This window comes from Danio rerio, chromosome 9 (genome assembly GCF_049306965.1).
Source record: "Danio rerio strain Tuebingen ecotype United States chromosome 9, GRCz12tu, whole genome shotgun sequence".
In the NCBI taxonomy this organism is placed as follows: domain Eukaryota; kingdom Metazoa; phylum Chordata; class Actinopteri; order Cypriniformes; family Danionidae; genus Danio; species Danio rerio.
The window spans coordinates 32365079-32384250 of NC_133184.1; the positions used below are offsets into that span (position 1 = coordinate 32365079).

Genomic DNA, 19172 nt, shown 5'->3' on the forward strand with positions numbered 1-19172 from the left:
TTTTTAAATGAATGCTAAAGGGCGATATAATGGCGTTATTTTTTTGCGCTTACCAGCTGACCGATTATCTCCGTATGCATGGCTTTCCTGCTTATAGTTTGTAGAGTTAACTTCCCATGAACGTCGGTGGACTTGAGACGCAGAGAGGAGTTGACCACGATGATGAGGTTGAAGTGCGGTGAAGAACGGTTCCAGAATCAGGTAAGACAAAAATAGAAGCCAAAAAATAAAATTAACAAAAATAACGATAAGAATGTGGCAAAATCTGAAAACGTGGTCAAAATCAAACAAAGGCTTTTCTTTTTCTGGATTGCTTTTTGAAATTGTTGGTTGGGTTTACGGAAGTGGGTGGACGGGTCAATCTGTGGTTCTGAAAACAATGTTTGGTTAGGTTTAGTGAAGGGGGAGTGTGGGTCAGTCGATCTGTCAGTCAGTCAACAGCGGCCACTGGTGGATTTACGTGAGAACAATGGGCATGAACGGCACTCGCGAGAAAAATTTGAGATCTCAAAAAGCGTACATTGAGGCCTCTGGTGGATTTATGAAAATAAAAAAACTGAAAAATATAAACATAGCTCCTGTGATGTATTTGGTGCTATCCAGAAATGTATATAGAGGTATGTTTTCAGAACGAGCCTGGATTGATTATAGTATGTGAAAACTGTATAAAAATTCTAAATTCAAAAAGAACGCAAAAGTATCTGGACTTGCATAGTCAGGCAACTAAAATACTATTCTAATGTAACAAAAAAGACAGACAAAGTATGACGACTTCTATAATCTGTATTAGCTTACAATTCATGCACTATGGTGAAATTGTTTTGATGACCCTCTGACTGCACTTTTTGATTATCTTTCAACCCCAACTACACAAACATCAACATGCAGCATCAATGCATTTACCACCTTGACACCAGGCATGCAATTTTCTTCAAAAGGAAACATGTGTCCCCTCCATCTTCAGAACACTGGATTAGAAGGTTCTACATTGCATCTATCTTGAGAAACTTAGACATAAAGGATTTATGGATTTAAAGGATCACTCCTTTAACAAAACATGGAGTCCCATACTGTCTGTCATTGAGAACCTTAACTTTTTCTGACCTGCTGACTAGAATTTCAAAAGGGAGAAAGAGACTATTCAGTATTCACTTTACATTTTTTTTCTATATTGACCCATTTATCTATTATACCTTCTTATTAATTAATTATTTAATCAAAAAATCGATTTTCCCATGGTTGACAGTGGATATTAAAGCCCAAACCAAGCATGAAGAAAAATGAATTGTCTCAAGGCACAAGGCTGGGGAAGGTTACAGAAAAACTTTCTGCCGGTCTGAAAGTTTCGATGAGCACAGTGGCCTCCATCATTTCTAAGATGTTTGGAACTGCCAGGACTCTTCCTAGAGCTGGCCGGCCATCTAAGCTGAGTGATCTGGGACAAGGGCGATAGTCAGGGAGGTGATCAATAATCTAATGGCCATTCTGTCTGAGCTCCAGCGTTCTGCTGTGGAGACAGGAGAAACTTACAGAATGACAACCATCTGTGCAGCAATCCACCAATCAGGCCTGTACGGTGGAGTGGCCAGACAGAAGCAACAGTTCATCTTCCAGCAGGACAATTACCCAAAGCACACCTCCAAAATATCAATGGAGTGGCTTCACAAGAGCTCAGTGAATGTCCTTGAGTAGCCTAGCCAGAGTCCAGACCTAATTCCTAATAAACATCTGTGCAGAGATCTGAAAATGGCTGTACACTGTCGCTTCCCATCCAACCTGATAGAGCTTGAGAGGTACTGCAAAGAGAAATAGGCAAAATTTCCTGAAGACAAGTGTGCCAAGGTTGTGGCATCATATTCAGAAAGACTTGAGGCTGTAATTGCTTTCAAAGGTGCATCAACAACCAGCCTGATCTCACAAGGAAACGTAAGTATTTTATGTTTTGTCTGTTTAGTGGCAGTATGAAAATATACGATTTTAAAAAGGAGGCGTGGCACCCAACCGCAACCCTAACCCCAACCATCATTGGGTGTTGAGCAAATCGTACAAAATTTGCAAATTAGATCGTACAAATTCATACGATTTAGCCACTAAATCAACTAAATCACCTCTGAGCAGTACAATTATTTACTTGCGCAGTTTCTTTTTAAAGTATATGAATTTCCATAACTCTCTACTGCCCATTTCCTCCTCATGCCTCTCACCATTAGGCCGACAGCCAGGTCTCTGAGCCTTAGAGGCAGACAGGTATACACTCCTCACCTGTCCATCCGCATCCACTCACATACAGCCCAACATTAGATAAAGAGACACTCTACATTATTAATCAGGGAGTGTGGGGAAGGATAAGGTAAGGGGAAGAGAGAGAGTGCGATAACAAAATGAGCAGGGCCTGTCGCACTTCTACCTGAAATGTGACACTACGCCCAGCAGACACGCATCACAGAGCTAAAAACACCCGCAGACTTTTTGTTCTCCTTTGTTTTCTAATTCTGTCTGCAATGAAAAAAAGAAAAGGGGGAGCAACAATCCCAGCCTTTCCACTCTGCCAAAACCACAGGGAGATCAATACAAAACATCTGGGAATGGAGTGGACAGGGCAGCTTTTGTTTGCTGGGACCGAGTCCAGTGAAATACAGTCCTGTCGAATCAGCCCAACTATGCTTTGGGTTGCCAGGGAGAGAAAGAAAAGGTGTTCGCTTTACTCAGGGATAAAAGCCGAAAGGAACAAGAGGAGAAAAAAAGAGTATAACTAAAACCAAATCCTCACAAAGGCAATAGACCGGCCTTTTAGTCGGTTCAAGACATTTCTTGTTAAAGTGGTGTGTAGATTTATTGGAAAAAGTTCTGCTGTGTGGTTTCAAATCCAACATTAATATTTGTTTGAGGGGGCTCAAAGGTAAAAAATCTGAGATATAGTGTAAAGGGCAAGCAAACAGGGTAGAGAAATAATGCTGAAGTACAGAATGAGAGGGTCTAAATAACAGACTTGATATTGAATATCAATATCAGACAGACATTTTTGTGCAGGTTCAATAAGGAATGAAATTAGCACACTAAGCATGGCTCTACAAAAAGGACGGCTCACTCACCCAGGGACGGTGTGAAACAGTTTTAAAAGAGTTGATAAATCCCTCACTATAACACTTTCAGACCAATGGTGCATTTTCAATGAGAACATTCATACAGCTTTGACCTGCATTTTTATGTCTTACACAATTGAACTTAGGAGTTATATTTTGCATAGTTGTTACAAATTCGGTTGATTTCTAGTAAAAAATTAATTATAACGCAAATTATTACTATAGTGTTTATGGTCAGTGATTATATCCAGCGCTTGACATTAAAAAGCGATCGTTTCTCTTTTAAACAGACTGGGCAAATGTTGCTCGTGCACCCACAGTCCTGCTGCTTTCAAGAGCTTGAGATTTTTTGTAAGCAACAGCAGTTGCCGCTTTCGCTTTAACCATTCTTTGGACAGATAATTGATATAACCTTAACCATGTGCATTTGGTCATCCTTTCATTATTGCACATGGAATGTTTTTCACATCTCTTTCCTTCTGCTTGCAGTCCTTATTCATTAATATGGATTAATTGTCATCCTTTACAATAACATTGCTTTAATAGGAGATTAACTCTCTATTTATGTGTAGTTAACTGCTGAACTGGGACCTTTAGCCAGGACAGACTACTGTATACAGTTTTAGACACATGAAAATTATTTTTTTAAATGTCTATTGTTTTTCTAAGAACATTTTTGTTTAGAAAAAAGTGTACGTATACTGCTATATTTTGATTGTTTTGACAGATTATTTAAATTTTAAGGCAAGGTGGATGCAGAGCGGCTGGTGAAGTTAATGTCAAGCCCTGGTTATATACTTGTGGGCATCTCTGATGACGTATGGTTGATTTTGGATTTTTTGGTTTGCTGTATTTTTTTAAACCGAAAAAAAATATTGTCTAAAATTTAATCTAAAAATCAAAAAAGTTAATCTACAGAGCAAATAATATCAATAATAATTCCTTTCTTTTCATATATCACTTATCTGGACACTCAAAGCGCTTTACACATTTTTTTTTGAGTGTTATCTACCTGGATGATGCGACGGCAACCATATTGCACCAGACCGCGCACCACACACCAGCTGATTGGTAGAGAAGAAACAGAGTGATAAAGGTAATGATGGTATGGGGATGGTTAGGAGGCTGTGATGGACAGAGGCCAGTAAGCAAATTTGGCTAGGATGCCTGGGTTAAACCCCTACTCTGTTTTGAAGGACATCCTGGGATTTTTACGACCACAGAGAGTCAGGATATTGGTTACCGTCTCATTTGAAAGACGGCACTTACTGAGCAGTATAGAGTCCCCATCAATATACTGGGGCATTAGAACCCATAAAGACCACAGGTTGAGCGCCCCCTGCTGTTCTCACCTCACTTTCCTATGTGGTCTCTCATCCAGGTACTGATGCTTCAGTTGGTGACCATGTGACAGTTGCAGAGAGCTAGCTGCTGGCAAAATGTTTGCCTTTATTGTTTTATAGGAAAATCTGTGAATTTGTTACTACTCAAGAATGGCATTTCTTTTTGTATGATATCAGTTTGACTGCTTGGGCAGAACTTCCTGAAAGGGTCATCAGTTAATATTAAAAATCCTGTTGTTTTGTTGCTGTTTAGAGTAAAAATTAAGAATTCACACTGCATTAACAAATGCAAGCTAATGTGGACAATTACCAGATTATAACCATCATAGGCTCATTCTGAAAAGTGTCCATATATTAATTTCGGGAGATTGCGAATTATGTAGCAGAAGTACAGTACGTATGGCTGCATTTGATTTTTTAAAGAACGATACGGGGCGATATAACGCTGTTCTTTTTTACGCTTACAAGCACTTACCTCAGGCTGTTACCAGTTCTCACCATGTACACCGGTGAACTTGAGACGCAGAGAGGAAATGACCATGATGTCTGGGGAAAAACAGTTCCAGAAAATGGGTAAGACAAAAACAGAATCCAAAAAATAAAAAATAAAAAAAAAATAATAATAAAATAAACAATTAAATAACAGGGTTTAAAAAGCTGAATTGCTTTTTAAATTTGTTGGTTGGGTTTAGGGTAGTGGGTGGTCGGGTCAATCTATGCTTTTCAAAATACTATTAGTTGGGTTTAGGGAAGGGGGAGGTGGGTCAGTTGATCGCTCATTCAGTCATTCAAACAGTCAGTCGACAGTGTCCTCTGGTGGATTTATGAGAGAACAGCATGTGCGAATGGCACTGGCGAGAGAAATGAGATCTAAAAAGCGGCATTCGCGAAAACAAAAACTGCAAAAAAAAAATAAAATAAAATAAAAAAATTGCTCCTGGGACATATTTGATGGCCTCCAGAAATGTATATAGAGGTATGTTTTTAGAATGAGCCTGGATTGATTACAGCATGTCATTGTCAGACAATGTATGACAAGTACTAATTCATCATGATCAGCTGATGAAATCAAGCATCAACAAACAACAATAGAGGAAAAACATTGAGCTCAATGAAAATGTTGGCAATGAAAATGCAGGCAGGGCAACTGAAAATCAAAACTACTGACCATGGCAATCAAAAGTATATATAAAAATAATTGAGGTCTTTTCATAGATATTAAAGGTCCTAACATTGGCGATGAAAAATGTGTTCAGGGCTGATACCAACCACTGCTGTGCGCTGTTTTTTCCTACTCCACCTGGATGCCTGCAGTCCTATATCTCACCGATCTCTCAGCGGACCGCCAAGGCCCCAGGCACAATCATTACACTTCCAAGATGCATCGGTGCCCCTTTGCCAGGATGCCCCCCCACCCCCTCTGATGATAGTATTTACCACCGAGGACATTAGGCGTTCCACTTCAAGGACAATAGAGAGCGCTGAGGATGTTTTAGCTTACATTAATGCATGTAGCAATACAGTACCCTCCCAATCATACTAACATTAGCATGTAAATGGATCCATTAATTGCCCTAAAAATGTTATTCAGGGAGCTAGGTGGCATTTTTAATGAAGGAGTCTTTTATATCAAAGTTTGTGAATGCTTTTAAAATGGCCTCAGCATTTGGAGAGTTCAGATGTTAGATGAAAAAGCGATGCACAGTGTTTGACAAGGAAAGTAGCTCTTCAGGGGAACTTTTAATGTGAATGAATGAATCACGGCAAAATAGCACATTAGGAAAGAGCAGCATTACTAGACACAATGGACTGTGCTTGAGAGCGCAGTGTGACTCAACCTCTAGACTACGTCCTTGTCTGCATCTACGGTTCTAGTGTGTGCTAATCAAACACACACTATGCAATCACATTCTCTGAAAGTTCATTACTACAAACCCATTAGGTTCAATATCTAGACCCTCATTCCCTATATCCCTCTGAAAGGGCTTGTGCATGCTGGACTGCACAGAGCATCAGGCACAAGGCATAGACCACATGCAGAAGACTGAAACTCAAAGGTAATGAACCTTTTGACTGCCCCTGCGCTATAGATGCAGGCAAACTAATTGGCAGAGAGCAGCAGGGCATTCATTTTGAACACACTGCTGGGTAAATGTAGTGCAATCGGCTGTGAAGGGTAAATCAATGCCCTGCAACGACAGAACCCATGCAAGGTCTAACAAGGACCTTATATTGATTATGAGAGCCACACCTTGACTGTTTGGAACAAATGGTCTACCTACAGTGAGAGCAACAAATACAGTACAGTAGAGCGGGTGTGATGCATTGGTGCTCATGGGTTCAGAAATAGCTTGCATAGAAACATATGATTTCTGTAATGCAGAAAACAAGGAAAGATTCAGAACTTGGTCATAAAAACGGAATTAGCTGCATAAAGGAAAATGTTACACAACCTAACGAACTTTAGACAAACAAATCAAAATACTCTTGATTGGAATTTAAATAAAAAATGTTTAGTAGTAAATTAAGACTTTTAACTCGAAATTAATATTTGTTGAACCAATTAAATTCCATCATGTCAAATAATGGGGCATTTTAAATTGTAATATTTATTTTAATATTAAATAAACTGATTTCATAATAAACTGGCTGACTAATTAATTACCTTCTGACTCATTTCAAGTCAAGTGGAGCTTTATTGTCATTCCGCTACATGTGGACATACAGAGGAACCGTTTCTCGCAGGACAACGGTGCTAAATAAATCATAAATACAAAGACAGCACTGGACATATAAGAGCTATTTTTAAAAACACCTATGCTTAAATGACATATATTAGATACTTAACTATACACATAAGACAGGATGTAGCCTACAAGTAGGCTACTTTTAAAAACTTTCTGTAATGTTAGCTTGATTGTTCTGCAAAAATAGTTTTTTTTACCTCCTAGGCTGGAGATGGATCATTTTCTCCAAAGTGATGGAAAAAAAAAAAAAGTTTTTTCATTGTGATGGTTGTGGGACTTGTGTAGCTGCGCATTCATGGATTTGCTCTTCAGTGTTTGGACTAGCAGTGAAAATTAAACCACACTAAACTGAATAAAACTGAAATTCAACTGAAATGTGGACTGACACAGTTTCAATTCACTAGAACTTATTTGTGTGGACAGTGGACATACAGAGTGAAATGTCATGTCTGGAAATATGAGCTATAAAAAAAATCTATGCATAACTAACATACTGTATAAGATACTATACACATAAGATAGTCTATACAAGTACTTTGTTAAGCTGATTTGACACAATCTAGGCTGAATTGAATTGATCATAAGGGCAAATGGCTGATAAATTCTTCTCTAACTAGATAATTTTTCAGTAAACAGTGCTAATTATTTCACAGCATCCAAGCAGTTCATGGTATTTTCTGCCAACTGCTTAAAATAGAACTAAAAAGCTTCATTCAAAAATTAACACTGAGTCGGTTCCTTTTAATGAATCGGGTATTGAATCAATTCAATTAATTGAATCAATTGGCGAATCGTTCTTAATGTCAGCACGCCGTTGTTTGAATGAATTATCTGTGGATAAAATGATTTACATACAAATAATGTTGCTAAATAATATTGGAAAAAAGATATTTACTAGAAAAACAGCTGAATCCAGACAGGTACCTTCGTTTGAAAACGAAAGTGAAGCTCTTTGTATTTTAAGCACCTGCACACGCGGTCTGTCGACGACGACGACTCCGTGATGATGGTAAATACAGTTTCACAGCAAAAAAAGTAAATCGTGTTTTCAGTCATGTTTTTAATCGGTAACTTGAGTAGGTTACAGTGTATTAATATAGAGCAATGTGATATAATATCAGTATTTTTGGTCATACATTTAGAGTCGATAAACAATTCCTTCAAGTCTTCATCTGTTCAAAAATGCAGTATATAATCTATAATGTTACTATAACATCTATAATGTTGTAGTAAGATTACAATTTTATATTTATAATTTTTATGAATGTACTTTAGAATTGTAATTAATTCCAAAAATTAAAGCATTAATTTCCAGAATAGAAATTAGCGTTACAAATTTGTACAAATTTTGGGGATGTACAAATTTCCCCCCAGCAAATCAACATTATAGAATGATTTTTGAATGAATTACAAATCTTTTTATCTTCCTGGTGTTATTGATGTAGATTAGACCTTTTGGTGCTGAACAAATTTCTCTGTTTATGCTAATTGCTGTACATATTTTGTGTGTGGGTGTTTGTCTTGTCTAGGGTGCCAAATGTGGCAGGACCACCCAGTGGTGCCCAGGAGCGATCTTACAGTTTATCATTCTCTCTTCATTCCGTAAGTTCAAAGTATCCTTTTCCTTTTTGTAAAATGCCCCAAAATTCTAGCAAAATGGTGAAAATGATTGGTGGTCGAGTTGTGAGAGTGTGAAAGAGCACTCGCTCTCTTTCTGCCATCTGCCTCTCAGTTCGTGCTCCACCCGGTGTGTCCCCATGGGAGATGTGTGGTGAATAAGTTATTCAATTAAAGGTGCATTATTGGGTCGGCCACATCAGTGTGCCGACTTGATGATGTTGTGATTACCCCGGTCTGCATTCCTTTGCCCCACCACAGTGTGTGTGTGTGTGTTTGTTAAGAGAGGGAGGACACGGGCGAGAGAGAAAGTATGAGATAGAGGGAGAGTTAGTGAAGAAAAAGGGGGAGGGAGAGAGAGACATGGATAGAGTGAAATGGAGGTCTATCAGAAATGCCTGACTGGTTTCAAATGAACCTCCTAACCACCTCGGTCCCTGGCCACATTCAGCCACTCAGATTGAAGGTGGGGGCCGGCAGCAGTTTGCTACCACTTTATCAGACTGTAATATTCCTGCCTTTCCCTATCCAAAACGCATTTAGTTTTGAGAGGTACTTTGGATCATTGTCGCCAAAGATTTCTTGACAGTTCTGAGTGTGGCATGTCACTCCTGAAACATTTAATATTTTTTATATTCGTCTGTGACATTTGTTTTTGTTGCGCTGCCATTTGGATCAGCAGTGTCACATCTGAGTAACCCAGGGGAAAGTTTTATTGCTCCAAGGGGTTCCTCTTTAAGGGCTCAGGAGACTTAATCTTGCTCTCTGTTTTTTAACCGTCAGTTTTGCCTCAGATTTTTCTGAGATTAAAATAGACACAAAAGTATGTGTTTTTTGTGAATATCACACCTCATATATGTACATATTTTGGTCTTCATAGGCTTTTAAAACAAATGATCAAGTTACTTTTAATTCTGAGTGACATCTAGATGAAATATGCAGAGATTACTTTTTTCAGAAGAAACAGCGCAAAAGCAGAAGACTTAACTCACACTCCATTTAATATCCTTTTTCACTAGAGGAATCAATTACATTAAACAGATCTCATTTGTGTTGTTTATTTCCTGTGAGTTTGCAGTGTCTGGCTAATTTAGTAGTGCAGCATTTGTGTTAAAGGGGCTGTAAATGAAGCATTTTCATGCATTAATTGCTTTTTGTTGCCAACGATTGAACAGATTGTAGCAAACATAACATTAACAAACATAAAAAAGACCTTACATGGCATTCTATGTTGTCTATGAAAGCCTGTTGGCTGATTTTTATGTAAAGGATTTTTGTGATGAGAAAATCAAAAGAATGTGACGTTTACAAGTTTTTATTTTATTTTATGTCGCATGCAACAAATGCTTCCAGTATATAATGTTCAGGATAAGGCAGAAAATGCATTATTCTGTAAAGGTGTGCAAAGCAAGGGTGTATTCATACTAAACTCCCACATAGCCAGTCTTATTAGCTGCGTCCCAAATGGTACTCTATGCACTTATGCACTGTACTTATGCACTTACACACTCAACAGCATAGTATATGTATATAGTGTCGTCCTAAATGAAACTCTGTTTTTTTTCAGTTAACGGAAATTAAAACCTTTTCCGTGATGACGTTTGACAGTTGCCAAATTAGTAAATCATCAAACTACCAAATAATTCCTCCCGTGAGTTTAACCGCTTTCACCATCAAGAGGCGGTATAATCACTCTTGTAGGAGAATTTTGCTTTCACAATCCAAAATAAATAAAGTAACTAACATCAGTACCCGAAAGCTCTGCCCCTTTAAGTGAGAAAAGCAGTGGCTGCTGAATGCATGAAGTGTCCAACATTACACACTTTTTTAACAGACTGATTAGAGCATCATCTGGGTTTTTAAAGTACACTTATTCTTTTTAGATTTTCAGTGTGAATGCACTACTTGCACTATTTATACTACAAATTGACGTTGAATAGTCCATAAGTATGCGCTTTGGGATTTACCTACAGACATCTGTTAAAATGATGCTGTTGAATTGCAGAACATATGCAAACATATCCATATAACTTTGATCCGATGCTGTCTTAACTGCTGCTTTTTTCATCGCGGTAATTATTGGTGAGTGTCTTTATTATTAAAAGAAAAATGTGCATCATCTAATTAATAAAAAAAAATCTCTGTCAAATATTTCTAACTTCATTTTTAATTTAATTTTAACAGCTGATTTTGTCACATGCACAAGTTTAAGCACAAGAAGCATTTTGGTTAGGCAGCGGTTTCACTCATAACAAGTGTTTTAGATATTAACTATTGAGGTTTTTCAGAGATCACAGTTTTATGTATGTTATATTAAGGTTATATATACATTTTTTTTAGATGTTTTTTTTATTATTGAAGCTAAAACTGTCACAAATGAAACCATAGTTTACATACAGAATTAGTGTTGTCACAATCATTAACGATAGTCCAGAGATGTATAGTAACGAAGTTGAACTACTTCACTACTGTATTTAAGTACTAAAAGGCTGTATCTGTACTCTACTGGAGTATTGTTTTTTTCTCCTACTTCTACTTTTACTTCAGTACATGTTTTCGATGAGTTTTTCGATAGATTTTGTATGTGCTGCATCGTTACTCATTAATAGGGGTGTCAAAATTATTGATATTGGTTCAGTAGATCATAACCGGTTATTACATACTGATGTCATTTATCTCCTATGCGTGATGTTGCAGTAGAATACTATGGTAAAGGAAGCAAGGGGGAGTAAATCCTACTCCTAAAAAAGTAGTACAGTTCAACTGCTTGTGAATTTGCTGGAAAGTCTTTCATTGACACTGAAGAAGGTACAGCACGTAGGAGCCACTATTTCACTACTAGGGAGAAATGCTGTAAAACTCCATCTCTGCCTCTCTCTCTCTCTCTCTCTCTCTCTTAATTTGAACATTTGACCCGTTGGCGTGTTTGTAAGTTAACTTTTCCTCTCCTCTTGGCTGTTAAAGCAATAATTTTGAATCCAGACACAAGCGTGCCTGAGGTGCGAGTTTTCTTCACTGTGTCTATTATGGATTAACTGTGATAACCACATATTATGCGCATATAGACTGTAACCACGGCTGTTCTTCCCGCGTCATTCATTGGTGAACAGCGCTTTCATTTCTAAAGCCAATTCGCAGCCCTTTCTGTTGAGCAGGTGAAGACAATAACCAATCATAGGGGTGTATTTGTTTACATCGCTTACTGCCTATACTGACCGTTTGCCTGTTATTTGACCATGACTTTGAATTCCCTGTATGTATTTGTTTGACCCTGTTGACCATTGCCTGTCTGATCATTCTCATAATAATCCTGAATTTGAATCTTTAACTCCGTTGTCAGCGACATCGTTAATTTTAAAATTGCAGATATTTGATTGTAGACTTGATTATAAAATTAAAGGGCACCTAGGTTACCCCTTTTTTCAGATTTAATATAAGGCTTTTGCGTCTCTAGAATGTGTATATAAAGTTTCAGATCAGAATTCACATCAGATTTTTCATTATACCTTTTACAAGATGCTGTTTTATACTGATTTCCAGCAGGGGGTGGTTTTGTCGTACTGCGCCTTTAAGACGAGTCTTTCCCGCCTACTGTTTTTACTTGCCTCCTTCCTCAGCTGCATCAGACAACAGACAGACTTAAAGGAAGGTCTCACGTAGCGTTTGTGAGATACTACACTAAGAACTAACCTTTACTAATCAGTATTGTCAAGTTGCATTGAGTCACACACAATATCGTTACAAAGTTAACACACACACACACACACACACACACACACACACAAACACACACAGATACACACGCACACCGCAGATGACACACACACACACACACACACAGACAGGCAGGCAGACAGACAGAGCGCGCTTAGCCTAGTTAAGGCTAACCTCAAGTGTGAATATCTGTTATGCTAATGTACAAAATAAACCTGATTTAACTTCCACAAACCGGGATTGAAGCGTCTTCTTTTATAATTGTTCTGACACGCGGCTGTGCTGAGGAAGTAAAGCTGAAGTAAAACGCTGTAATTAATTACACACATACTCTGTTTTAAAACACTTTAAACATGTGAAACTTACTCTTAATCACATTTGATGATGATTGCTGATCCTAGCGAACAGAACAGACCTTTTATTCCCGGTTGCTTTGAGTATGTCTGCCTGGTCTTGTTGACATATACACGTGACTACCGGAACATGTTAATGCGCGCAGCTGTCAATCAATTCGGTGGGCGGGGGGATCGCACACCTACGTAATGGTGCAATCGATTTGAAAACAGCTCCAATTGGCCGACCCTTTTTTTTGTAGTTAAATTGAAAAAAAAGGACTGGGTGTGTTCATATCACCCCAGTATGACGGTCTATACACTATACCAACACACAGATCTGTCCAAACAGCTTGAAAAGTAGATTTTTTACCATAGGTGCCCTTTAAATTAAATTCATTCATTTATTTTCTTTTCGGCTTAGTCCCTTAATAATCCGGGGTCGCCACAGCGGAATGAACTGCCAACTTATCCAGCACATTTTTACACAGCAGATGCCCTTCCAGCGGCAACCTATCTCTGGGAGAAAGAGAAAGTATAAGATAGAGGAAGAGTTAGTGAAGAAAGACACACACACACACACACACACACACACACACACACACACACACACACACACACACACACACACACACACGCACACACTAATACACTACAGACAATTTAGCCTCCCCAATTCACCTGTCCCACATGTCTTTGGACTGTAGGGGAAACCGGAGCACCCAGAGGAAACCTACGCGAAGGCAGGGAGAACATGCAAACTCCACATAGAAACGCCAACTGACCCAGCCGAGGCTCTAACCAGCAACCCAGCGACCTTCTTGCTTTAAGGCACTGCACTATCTACTGCGCCACTGCGTCACCTGACGCTGAAACTAAAATACCAAAAACTTTTGTTTTGGGTGTGTTAAATGGGTCCAGTTGTCAAAATATAGTTGTTTTAATGATAAGAGATAGTTCTTTCAGTGCTAAGGCAATCTCAATTATGCTAATATTAACTATTAGTAATTATTATTGTTAATATTATTAGTTTTAACTTTCATTTCTTAACTTCTCTTCTCACGATTCTCAAAACATTCCTTCAAAAGTAGAATGTTGTCACAAATGGGACAGTTGTTTACATGATTACAGATCATTTTGAATCCTTAAATGTATGATTGTAGCCTTGATTTTAGTTATTTTCTCTTTATTGATTCTCATTGCTAACTACGGTCATCAAAGAGATCCTATTTTATAGTTCTTTTTTTCCTAAAGCTTTGCAGAGTCAGACTTGAAGTTACAAGCATCTCATTTGTGTTAGAAATAAATCAGAAGGACATCAGAATCAGAGCAGTGACCCCTAGTTTTTTTCTGTACAGAGGGGTGAGGATACAGTCAAAGCACCACATGCCCAGGTGACAGCGAGGACATGAGGCTGAACTTTCTCTGTTCGCATAAGCGTGTCAAGAAGCTTCAGAGGGTTACAGCATGCTCCTGCCAGGAAAGGCTGGCTCTGGTTCCCACCGCCAATCCCCAGATGCCCACAGCGAAGAGGGCAGGGTGCCTCATCTGCTGTGCAAAGAATACAAATAGGTCAGTCAGTGTTGTAGAGGAGGGGCGGCCCTGGTCAGGAAACCCTGCCAGATGAATTCCTCCATCAGACTTGATGGTGAGGGCCATCTGCTGCAAATGTGGGGGAAGTCAAGCACGAGTTTGGGCGATGTCTCCTGTTAGCCTATCACACAGGAAAAGGAGGGGGCCGGGTGGGTGGTAGTGAGAAACAAGAGTAAAGGATCTTGTGTGTAAGGTACACACAAGTCACTCAAAAAATTGCCAGAGCTCCTCCCATCACTAGAACTGCTAGGAAGACATGCTGAGATCTTACACACATGCAAACTAAATAATAGGCAATTTGGATCAAATGTTCTCAGGTTTTTCAAAAATGTGTGAATAATTAAGGTATACACACTCCCAACCATGCTGAAAGATAATTTAACTTGGAGGTGGGCGAAACGGGGTAGAATGATGTCATAGCTTGCAAGCGATCAAGTGTTTTTAGGCTTGTGAAGCTAATTCGTGTGTAACCTGATGAAACATATTGCTTGTTTTTCATTTTACTAGTATGAATTTATTGTGAATTAATGTGAAATGCCATTTGTTGACAAAACACAATATGCTGATATGCATAATATGAGGTCTGCTGTCTTAAGATCAGCGGATAATGCATTTCCTTTGAGATGTCAATATTACTATAGCAGATTTGTGACTTGTTATTGGGTCTTGCCATGTGTAGTTATAGTATATTCCAAAGTAGAAATTGAGGATTGTCAGAAAGTTTAATGAAATGAGAGTTTAGAATTACTTTCAGACCTATTGCTTTGTTCTAAAACTGGACTATTTAATTTAAAGCTAGACATTGTTGCAAAAAATCTACTTTAAAGCTATACATTGTTGAAAAAAAAAACTACTTTAAATCATATAAGCCAAGTTTTGAATAATTTTCTTATTTTATTTGTTAGTTTCATATTTTATTATGGGTCATTTTATTATATTTTATTATTAATTTTAATGTTCTCAACTTTTTTAGAGGTCTCATTTTGAGTCAACTCTTGTGACTCTGTGATTGGTCAGATGTCACTGTATGCCTGGTTTGGTCTGCTACTTATCATGTTGGAAACTAAATGCTCAATTTAAATTTCCATTCTGGAGGCCTCCTCAATCATCAGCATTTATACACACTCTAGGAAAGTAATAAATGCAATGGCTTTGACAAATTAATTGAGAGGGTGCTCGCTGCAGAGCCATTTGAGGAGAGGTGAGCTCCAGAGAGGGGGAGCATGAGCTGTCGCTCCTCCTCCTGTAAGCTGTTTTAATGCGTACACCAACCCCACCCCTAACCCTACCCCCAGTGACATCGCTCGTAGAAGAAGTGCAAAAAAGGTGGAGCTCAAGCTTAAGCTCCCCCTCTCTGGAGCTCACCTCTCCTCAAATGGCTCTGCAGCGAGCACCACTTGAATTAATTTGAGCCCAAGTCTGATGATAAAAAAGTTCAGCTGAACCTCCATCACAATCGTGACTTCAGCTGGGCATGTCTCAGTGTAACTTTAGATAATAATAGGCAATTACACACCCTTCTGTTGAGCATATACATGGCATGGCCATCTAGCACATAGAATATACTGCAAGTAAGTGATTGCAGTTTCGGTGATTATGAGTTTTTGTGCCGGTGCATAATTTACACTTGAATATTGGTTTCTCTTACAAAAGCAGTTAATGCTTCTTCTCAACTTGATGTCGATAACATGAGCCAACTGAAGTTTTTGATGACAAGTCAAAGTAGTTGTTGTTTGCAGACTTCTAATTAAGAACATAATGCAGATTTGTTTACATCAACCCAGTGTGCAAATTATTCATTGATGATTGGGGGGGTCAACTTTTTTTTTGGTAGTAGTTTGGTAATACATGCTTCCGTGAATCAAATTTATGAATGTGTTTAAGTTACATCTAACTTATTAATAAAATGTATACACTTTTAGTATTTTGAGGGATATGTAATGACTATTTCAGAGGTTAATGTAGGTCAAACTATACAAATTGTGTGAAAATCTATATACAGGCAGATACAAACACCTATTTTACAATAAACATGTTTTTTGAATACTTAAGATGTCTATCAGGGCTCTAGAACTGCCAGTTTTAGACTGTTGAACGATATTTTTCCTAGCAGTGAATGGTGTCTTATACATTCACAATGGTATGAATCGTTATGGGGGGATCAAATGTGTATTTAAATTATACATTTATAATTATTAATATTTAACATACAGATCAGAGCAAGCTATTTATTACTATTAAAGGGCTGACCCCCCCACACATCTTGTCTTGTTGTCCTTCGGGGAGGATCAAGCGTTAATAAGGGGGGTCAATCCCCCTTAAACCTCCCTTTAATTTGCACCCTGCTAGATCCGATATGGAAATAAAACTTCTAGTGATGCACGCTATATCGGAGGCCATATCGCTATCGGCCAATAAATGCTATTTTTAATATTATCGTTATCGATCCGATGTCTAAATTAGGCCGATATCTTTAAGTCGATAAATTACGTAATTGCGTGGAACATGTTCAGACTTGTTCATGGATCTCTCCTCACACTGATTATTCCTTCAAAGTCCATCCTTTCTTCACTTGGTATTGCTGTGCGTTAATAACTCAGTAAGTAACCATTATCCTTATCATTGTAGATATGTTTGATTGAGTGCCATTGTGTATTTTGCTTCAAATCGCATCAGAAAAAAATATTACATATATGAAAACCTTTCCTGCTCTGTCTCTTTGTTGTGTTAGAGATAGCAGGGAGATTTACTTATTACTCCAGAGCCGAATAATATTAGTTTCGGGGTGAACTCTTTTAGTTGCAGCCGGTGAATGAACAAGGACCCGTGTTACTTGGTCTCATTGGGAAAAAAGCGCTCCTCTTTTCTGTCTCTCCCTCTTCGCTTCACACACACACACACACACACACACACACACACACACACACACACACACACACACACACCAAACTGACCTGCACACGTGACGTGCTAAACAAAAACTTTACGAAAGGTTTTTAATCTAATATAATTATTAATCAACGCGTTGCTTCCCATGTGTTGTTGATGTAAGATGTAATATTCATATTGATTATAACGAGCGCGCGTGAGAGCTTTCACCGCGCGCGCACACACATAGATCTCACAGCCTTGAGCCTTCACAGATTGACAACAGGGGAGAGCCTAGGTGCACCGGTCACTGAATCCAGCAAACGGGCCATACAGTCTGTCTTTATATTCTGCTCTGTGTTTGTCATTAAGCCATCTGAGCTCAGTGATCAGGTTTGTATCAAAATCCGAGGGCAAATCTGCGCCCTCATAGGGGTTTATCATAAACTTTTCATCGATCATTATTCCAGCGATTGACAGCAAGAACAAACACAGAAGCGTTGATGCTACATGTTCAAAAGAATAGCCAAATAGGATGAATTTATGCCGTATTTTCTAAAATAATGCATTCTGTATCTAGATTTTCACTTGTACCGTGGCTCAGAGCTGCCAAAACACCTCTAAAAAAGGCTTTTACGGACATGACATATTTGTACACATGTACATTACTGTAACCCGTTTTATTCAAGAACATTTGAGCTGGTTTTAGTCCTTAGCTCTTTCATTTTTATTTTGTTTAAAATATATTTTACTTGCCTGTTGATTAAATCCCATTTTGTTATTTAACCTTTTGTAATTTTATGCAACAGTCAATTTGCCTGTTAATTTGCTATGAAGAAAATGAAATAATGTATTTTTTGCATGCTGAAATGGTGATTATAGGTCTTTATAATCACCTTGCAATTTAGAAATCATAGCTTTTTTGCTTTGAGTATAGGCTATTCAGTTCAAAAGAGCGGAGTTTCAGCTTTTATGAAGTTTGCTGTGTAAAAATATAACATTTTGAATTATTTATAATTATCGGCCCATATATATCGGCTATCGGCCTCCAAGTCTGAAGAATTATCAGTTATCGGTATCGGCCAAAAAATCCATATCGGTGCATCCCTAAAAACTTCTATTTCTTACAAAAAGTGCCAGTAATTTAGAATTTATACTTTCAAGACATCATTCCTAAATTTTTCAGACCTGTCCCATGTACAAAAAAGCTAAATCACACACTTTTTTTTAATTATTGAAAAAGTGAGCATTACGGGATTAACCCAAAATAACCTTGTATGTCAGCTTAATGGAACACTTTTGCCAAGAAATGGTTCTTAAAGTGTACTATAACATAAATGAACTGTTCTTGCGTGAACAGGAAGTCTTACGTCCAGTTTTGGAGCTCACCTCTGGAAATTCCTGATATGACAAATGGTGTTTAATCAGCATGTAAAAATAGAAATGGTTTGGTTGTGATGTAATCCAATTGTTATATATATGTTTTCCAGCAATTCACCCCTCTCTTGGCTGCATGCACCTCTTTGAGTGTTTGATTTACATTGGCAGTAAATCAAATCCCACTCCTGATTAAGTTCAGAAAAATCCAACTAAAAATAAGCAGCTTTGAGTGACTTACCCTGGTCAGTATCATAAAGTCAAAACAGCCTTCACCAATTTGAGACATTCCAGAGTTTTACAGTGATATCGGTTTTCCTGTTTTACACCAGCACTGAGTTAAAGACACTAAAAGCTGATGAAAATACAGGAAATAGACTCAGTCAGAGTCGAGGGTTTTGCGGCTTGTGGAATTGTAACCTTTGCCAAAATGTAAATATACATGATCTGGATTATAAGGTTTGGCTCATTCAAAATACTAGACATTTTCTAAAAATC

General features: G+C 38.1%; 1 protein-coding gene across 4 annotated transcripts in view; it reads left to right on the plus strand.

The window, feature by feature from the left end:
* Positions 1-638: 638 nt before the first annotated feature.
* Positions 639-19172, plus strand: part of klf12b (Kruppel like factor 12b) — a 104654-nt gene continuing 86120 nt past the window's right edge. Inside the window, exons 1-3 of one of the 4 annotated variants that reach the window (XM_073911453.1) lie at positions 7998-8182; positions 8703-8775; positions 14195-14408. The gene's annotated coding sequence lies outside the window, so the exon portion shown is untranslated. Of the gene's footprint in view, positions 1927-7936; positions 8183-8702; positions 8776-14194; positions 14409-19172 lie in introns of those variants that run through there. The other 3 variants (XM_073911452.1, XM_068223264.2, XM_073911454.1) reach the window with 3 other exon arrangements.